Below are 8,684 nucleotides of genomic sequence, written 5' to 3'. Positions count from 1 at the left end.
CAGTCAGTTCCTATGATACATCATCATACTGAGTTAACTCACGAGGGTGAGATACAAGACTTCCTAAATAATCTAAACACTATGCTGAATTTTGAATCAATATGTCAGATCTTTAGTCTGGATTTTCAGGAAAGTCATGATCCCCAACCTTCCTCACCTCTAGCAGCACTTATTTTCACTCTCGAACCTGAAAACACTCTTGATGAAATTAGTCTAGGCAAATCTTTACATATCAGTTCAGACCTAGATTCCTCTCAACAAGAGCAACTTATTAGTTTGTTGCAATACCATCTTGATGCCTTTGGATAAGAAGACATGAAAGGCATCCCTACTGAAACTTGTACTCACCACATTTATATTTAGGAAGGAGCCTGACTTGTCCAACAACCCCAAAGTCATATGAACCCAACGCTAAGAGATGTTGTGAAGGAAGAATTACAAAAACTCTTAGATGCCGATTTTATTTATCTTATTTTTTATAGCCAGTGGGTCTCTCCATTAGTGTTAGTCCCGAAGAAAGATGGGAGGTGGCGCATTTGCATTGATTATAGAGAACTGAATAAAGCCACTCTCAAGATTACTTTCCCCTTCCTTTCATCAATCAGGTGCTTGATACCCTTACTGGAAAAAAGTACTTTTCTTTTTTAGATGGCTTTAGTGGTTACAGCCAAATACAGATCGCACCCGAGGATCAAGACAAAACCACATTTACATGCTCATGGGGGACATTTGCTTATCGAGTGCTTCCCTTTATGCTATGTAATGCCCTGGATACCTTTCAGAGGGAATTTTTGGCCATTTTTGCTGACCTTGAGTGCACACTAGTACAAAATGGCTAATTAATTACTAAAAAAGCGACTAAAATTTGCATATAAACGACCATTTTTCAGTCGATGACCAGTAGTAGCTAATTTATAGTATCTTATAGCGCGACCAATTTTTAGTCATTTTTAGCTTAGTCATTAATTAGTTGCCTCAATTCTATCGTCGAGTAGTATATTTAGTCATAAATTTGGTAACTAATATAGTCATTGATTTAGTCATTAATTGCCACAATTAATGACCAAATATACAACAAAATATATTACTATATGATCATTCGAGAAAACCAAATAATGAACAAAGAAATATGACCAAAATGTTGGTCATGTTATAAGATATTGTAAATTAGCTACTAATAGTCATATTTATGCAAATTTTAGTCATTGTTTGAAACCAATTAATGACCAAAGAAATATGACTCCATTTTGGTCGTGTTATAAGATACTATAAATGAGCTATTAATAGTCATATATACGCAAAATTTAGTCGTCATTTGTAATCATAAATTTATCATTTGCAGTGATCATTTGTATTTTTTGGTAGTTTCATATTCATTATATAAATGACTAATTTAGTAGTTTATATTCATTTCATTTACTTTCATTAATAATCATTATAAATGACTAATTTAGTCGTATATTCATTTTATTTGTGTTCATCATTAATCAATATAAACTACTAATTTAGTAGTTTTAGATTGATTTTATGTATTCATTATTAATCAACATAAATTAATTAGTATGATTTAAAAAATGTCATACAATGTGCATGTTCATCTAATATGAAAATGCAAAGTTTCATATGTTAATTACAATACTAAAGAATATCAAGTGCAACTATAAATAATTTCAACCACATAAATTATATTATATGAAATGTTAAGTATTACAATATAAATTTCCAACTTAATATTGGTTGGACTACAATTTACACATGAAATGATGTTTCATCACTTCAAAACATTATCATTATGTTGCCAAGGCATTGCAGGTGAATTCACCAACTTTGAAGACTTGACCATCAGTCTCTATGTGTGTGTCTTATGCGGGATATTGGCTCTAAGGGTATCACCAGACCAGATCTCTTCCCTCTCTCTCTTTGCATTTGTCGCTCCAGTGTTATTGCTCTCCTCTCTCTTCAATTCCTGCTTCTTACCATCAATACTGAGTTCATTTTCTAAAAACAAAAGAAAATACAATGCAGAGTGTAAGACATGAAATACAATGAACACAAAAATATAAACTAAATGTTATAGACATTTTTGTGCCTTACAGCATTGAGCATGAAATGTCCATAATCTAAGGGATCCAAAGTCCCTAAACATGTTGTTCCTACCCCTAGAGGAACAAGGCCAACAAACCACAGCAATTCACAGAAGTTCTCCACCAGAAACTGCTCAAAAACAAGTCAATTCAGGATCATTTCAGTGGCTCCACTAGCTGTTTGCGCTGAATGTCAAAGCCAACACTGGCTACCTGCGCTGAATGTCAAAGGCAACACTGGCTACCCGTGCTGAGCGAGAGTGGACATGTGGCAAATTCATTTCTCAAGGTGTCAGAACCCATGAAGCTTCCAAAATGACACTTGCCTCAGGGAATTCGACTGGTGATGAGTAAGAGGTTCCAAATCTCCAAGTGGAAGCAAGAACCTCCAAGTGGACTCAAGAACTGACAGAGGGAGAGGACACTAGTCAGCTCTCAAGCTGACTCATCCTCTCTCCAAACATCTATATATGGATCTCTCCTCCATGAGATCTAGAGGCTGGAATTTTGTTATTGCAAAGAATTGTTGTTGGTTTGAGATTGGAATCATTGGGTGCTTAATGCTTTGAAGGGGGTGAAGATAGGAATTCCATTTGCTGGGAAGGAGATGCTGGATTGGAGCCCTCTGGGTTGTATCTCTTCCTGAACCTTGTTATTCATCAATAAAGCTATCTTGGTTTCTCCTATATACTGATGTATTTTGATGTATGATTGCATTAGTATGTTTAGTTTATTTCTAATCCTGAACTAGTTATGAATATGAATCCATGTCTTGTGTAGTGTTCTCTTCTTGTGATCTTGCAGAAACCTCTTGAAGCTGGGCGAGCAAGAAGGCAAGTAGCTGGGAACTCTCCAAGAGAAGGGAAACTGGATCGAGGGACAAACGGAAGACACCGGTTAGTCCATCCATCTCTCTTCATTCTTAATTCATAAAGGAAGAAATACTAGAATAGTTGTCTCTGTTTGTTGCTAAGGCACTGTCACACCTTAGGTGGATAGGATCGTCCTGCATAGGCATTTTTCCCCACAACAAATTGGCGACTCCGCTGGGGAGATTTGTTTAGTCATTTTATTTGTGTTTCTATCATTGTTTGTTTCATAGACTCGACAGTAACAATCGAACTGCATCTGCTATTCCCAGATGCAAAGTAGACAGTTACTGCTTTGATCCAATCACTGGACTTGTCTATGACCTGAACAATGGACTCACAAATGATTTGATGATCCTTTGTGATAGATCTTAGTACCCCCTCAAAGCATCCCTTTGATTGCACCTTGCTTGTTGCTTCGATTTGGCCTGAAACAGTGGATTAAATAGCAATCTGTGACCCAGAACCCAGTGAGAAACGAGAGTTTCTCCTTCAGCGCAGATCCAGTGAAGTGATTCTGCATTTCAACGCAGGTCCCGTGAAGGCTACCTGCGCTGAATGTCAAAACCCCTGTGTTGAGGTTGCGCTGAACCAGCTTGCCCTTGTGCAGCTGGGGTTCTCTGCTCTGTTTTGCCTTGTTTTGATCTCTGATTTTTGCAGCCTGTAACCAGCATAGGTACCAGTCTGATAACTCCTTTTCTCTGCTTATATTCCACCTCCTTTTGTACAAAAATACTGTGAGTGTTTTTATGTGTTTGTGGCATCATTTACAGTTTTCCTTTGCATGAGTGAAATAGTCATCCTGTAGCCCTTGATTCAGATCTGTTGATTGTGATCTTAGAAGAGAGTTCATTGGCTGTTTGCAGTTGATTATACATTTGCTTTTGCTTATTGGTTTGAGTTTGTCTCTTTTAAGTGTCGAAACAAGTATTCATTTCGAAAATCGTTAAGTGTTGTAATCTCTTCTACCCTCTCTGATTTCGAAAAAGTAAACTTGTTTGTATTTGTCATTTAAAAGCAAATTCAAAGTTGTACAAAAAGCTTTCTTTGTAGGCATCAATACTAAGAGAGCGGAAAACAAACACCTGCATTGTGCATTTGCATTTTGATAGTTTGCATGTTTGATTTAGAAAAAGTGCATTAGAGTGTGCTGATTGCTCTTTGAGAAAAGATGGTGTCTTTCTTTTCCCTTAGTAGCTAGGATTTTCAAAGTTAAAAAGATAAAGCTTGCTTATCATCTTTAGACTGCATTTAGGAATTGTATCATACATCTCGTGGTGAACCTCAAAAGGCAAACTTCTAAAAAGATCAACCTAAAATAAATTGAATGAACTTAACAACGCTTTGCAACATAACGCACAACATAGAGGTCTAGGCTAGAGACGTGTTCCGGCGTCGTAAAGCCTGGTGACTATTGATCTCATGGATGGTGGGTGATTCCTCCTGAGGGACGATAGCGCCAGTACGGATTGTGCTCCCACGTACCGTCGCGTATATATTGGGAGACCCCTATAGGCATAAAACCTTTATCCTTAGGAAGCCGTGTCGGCCGCCCTACTGATCGCAATGCACTGAACACAGCATTCAGGAAGATCGACCGCCCGTACCCTAAAAAGTATTCTGCGGTTTTGCGAAAAGTTTGGCACACCCTCTGCCTAGAACTCCAGAGCAATTCCTTTTGGCCTTTTTCAGACTCTATAACAGAAAAAGTCCATCCGAGCATTTGTCACTTCGGGCTCGTTAAAACATCGAAGGAGACTAGAATCATCTTTAGCTTTTTCTCGACTCTTTAAAATTGAAAAAGCAAGTTGTGTCTAAAGCGTCGTTAAAATTTATTTTAAACGGAACAATCACCCTTTATTCCTGCGTTGATCTTTAGGTTGAAAAAATGGAGCACACCAACCAAGGAATTCCCCTTGGTGGAAATCCTAGTCCCTTCTCCTCTTGGGGAGATGTTGGTGTGCCCCATATGGCCACATTGTCGCTTCCAGGACTGACAATTGGCCTGCCGGTCTGGCTCTTTTCAACCAATGTCGTTCAAACCACCACTATTCCTGAACAGTCGAGTCAACAGTTAGACCAGACCAGAGTTGCCCACCAGCCTTCTACTTCATCTAATTCTTCCTCCCCTCCTTCCTCTTCGCTTGACGGAACTGGTAAAACAAAAAACCAAGTTCCTAAGGAGAAGAAGGAAAAGAAGAAGAAAGAGAAGAAGAAGAAGGAGCCAAAAGCGACTGGGGGCAAACAAGTGTCGTCTGACAAAAATCCACACACAGCACTGACCAGGCCTAAATCGCCATGTGTCATATGCAAGGGAGACCACTTCCACAGAGATTGTCCCTGCATCCCTCGGATACTAAGGGACTGGTCTCCCCGTTTGCACAATTCGGTAGCGTCGACCTCTGATAGCCATGTTGACAGCTCACCGTCGACTAGTGAAAGTGAAGTCCCAGGACAGAGAGGGAAAGCTAGATTTCCCTGCAAACTGTGTGAAGGCGACCACGCCATCCACCGTTGTCCCTTCTTAGACGAGGCTAAAAGAGTTTTGGAAGATCGCCCGATTTTACGAGCGCAACTTCCTCCTGGATATCAAAAACTCCTGCCAAGTCCTTCACTAGTTGAGAACCCGGCTGGCCCGCCCAGGTGGTCAGCCGAAGCACCTATCATTGAAGATGAACCGTCTGAATCCATACCTGACGAAAGTCAAAAGGTTGAGGTGGCAGTTGACCCGGTTTTGCCTTCAGAGGCTCTATCTTCGAATGATACCATCACAGAGGAGAATAAAGACGACACCGTCCAAATTCTCTTCATCAACACAGACTCCGACGAACAAGGGGGCAATTTGCCCATTCCTTTATCGCAGGAAGGAACTTCGTCAGAGTCGTACCCGGCCGTCTATTCGGTCCCACCACCAAGCAACCTGGTTGTGTCCTTCGACTGGAACCAACTAGGCAGACCCCGGTTGCCAGCAAGCATACCATTCAGAATTATCGTTCAAATATACAGAATGGTAATGGCTGGCACTATCATTGATGAGGGGGCATCTGTGAGTATCCTTTCCTCTATTGCTTGGAAAGCGCTTGGTTCGCCAGCGCTTTTGCCTGAAATGAGAAATCTATCGGGCTTTGATAAAGGAACCAGTCGACCTTTAGGGATCCTCCCCAATGTGCCCATAACATTGAAAGGGAAGACCGTTCAAATGAACGTGATGGTCGTTCAAGGACCCTTGGATTATAACCTACTCCTTGGACGAGACTATATATATTGCATGGGGGCCCTCGTCTCCTCACTCTTTAGAGTAATGTGTTTTCCGCATGAAGGAAGAGTGGTCAAGCTCGTGGACCAACTTTCATTTCCCGGATCACGCATCGCAAATAGTCATGTACCATCCCTAAATGGTCTCTTCACGCAAGAAATGTCTCAACCCACGGTCCGTCCTCCTGATGAGCGCGAGTAATCCGGGAGGATATGACTGGAACCCAGGGAGCATGCGTCCTGGTCTGCTTCGGCAGGAAAACTTTGGGTATAGGGTAGGTTTCCGCGGGAGAATATGACTAGTCTGTACCCCGCCCATGCTGGAAGAGGGTTATTCTAGAATAAGATTCTTTTGTCAAAGTTATGTAAGTTGGCGGGCATCGTCACTCACCTTTGTCTATTTCGGTAGACATTGCCGAGGAAGTGTTTTGTTTGAAAGATTAACGAGACAATCTTTGGGTAACCTGAAAGAGGTAGGCCTCTCTCGGTAAAACAATTGTTTTGCCGGACTAAAGTAGGGGTAACCTTGAAATCATACTTTATGCCTGGGGGCATGCAAACCTTTTGGAGTGCTAGCAAGGGGCGGCTATTTATTTTTTAAATTTTTAGGTCCTTCCTTTTAAACCTGTAGGTCTAACCCTTTAAACTCGTAGGATTAGTCGTTTCCGAACTTGCATAGCGAAAGGATGCGGGGCAAAGCTTTGTGAGATGAAGATCCATAAAAAATAGAATCTCAATGAGACACTCTTATCATATGACTGGGTATTCGAGCAGTTTTAGCACACAATTCATGCTCGTTAAAAAATAAATGCAAGATCCGAGCAGTTTTAGCACATAGTTCATGCTCGTTAAAAAATAAACATAAGACCGAGCAAATGTTTCCACCCGCGTTTAAGCTCGTTAAAAAATGAACTATCCCGGTAAATAACCACAGTGAATGTAACCTTATCAGCCATTAAAGCCTTGGTCGTGTTTGCCCGTCACCTCCACTTTTCCATTGGCCGATCGTTCACCTCCATATGATTGTTTACCCATTTTGAGGAACAGCTGCGAAGAGTGATTTCACCTAGCCATCCTTTTGACACTGCCGTGATTGGAAAATTCCAACCTGTACCTGGAATCAGCTGCTAACCCTGTTTATCACTCGTTCCTCAAAAGACGAGTCTTCTTTAAGCTCTTTTCAACTGACTCGTAAAATATGAAAAGATTGCCGAGTTCTTGGCCTTCCAGCTCGTTAAAGGGACAGGAAGTGCTATCCCTCCTCTAGATTTTAATCTTTTTGGACCTGAGGGATTATTGCACAAAAAGATCGAGCGCTTGTTTTGTTCGGCTCGTTAAAACTATCGAAAACTCATCCCTTCTGTATTGTTTTATACTTTTTCGGACTTAAGGGATTAGATGACGAAAAAGGACTTTTGGAGTTAACTTTATGTACCTTTTCAGACTCTCTAAAAATGAAAAGGACCGAGTTATCCTTGTCGTTAGACTCGTTAAAATCATTAAATAGCGACAAACTTGTCTTTAGACGAGAACGAGTTTCACTATTGCTAGGCTCGTTAAAACATAGCGATGGGCTTACCCGAAGGGAAGGTTATAGAACAAGCATATGTTATCCTCCTCAAGCTTGACAAAAATAAAGAGGTACTGGTCAGCAATGACTGGGGAAAAATTGGGAGAAACTCAAGAAAACTTTGATGGTAGCAAGTCGCTCTTGAACATGACACTTTTCCTCCGCACCACAATCGGGTTGGGTTGTTTCATTCACCGGTCACATCCATGGTCTCGCCATACCATCCATATTTGGGGTAATGCTACCAATCCATCGCATCAGTGTCGCCATATGTTCAAGAGAAGTCGTTCAGAAAAGTCAACCGTGTCCCATCCACTGCCATACATTATCCTTCATCCTTTCATGACCGCCACCCTGAATCATATGTCACAGATCATTTTCACCTCCATCAAAATCATTAGCTCCATTCCGTGTCATTGATGTGGGATTCATTAAGGCCCTCCTTTGACGGATCGCTTCCTGTCGACATCAGCTCATTATCCAAGAAGTTGATCTAGGAACAACCCCTCCAGTACTTTGAAGCTTGCATGCCTTAATGGCAAGTTTCTCACTTCCGGCGACAGGTATACATCAATGACCTTCGACCGAAAGATTTTGCGTGGTGTTCGACGCCAAGTCCTTTATTCACACCACGTGAATTGTACTGCAGTACCTTGAGGGTCATTATCATTATCGGTGATTCCTCTCGCGCTTGTTAACGGTTTACATCATTGACCGGTAATCAAGCGATGTCTTTCCATGTTCGACTTCAGAACATTTCTCACATGGATCGACTTGTACTTAGAGTGAAGATCGAACGAGTTTGAAGACCCCAGATCTAGTTTCATCCATCCGGGCTGCGATATATATTCAGGAAAGATAAAGACATTGACATGTACATCATTGCAGCAGATAATCATCCTACTC

Source organism: Pinus tabuliformis, chromosome 3_2 (assembly GCF_031772625.1).
Source record: "Pinus tabuliformis cultivar Carrire ecotype Pingquan chromosome 3_2, CPIR1, whole genome shotgun sequence".
NCBI classification, from domain to species: Eukaryota; Viridiplantae; Streptophyta; class Pinopsida; order Pinales; family Pinaceae; genus Pinus; species Pinus tabuliformis.
Note: the sequence above shows the minus strand (reverse complement) of the source record.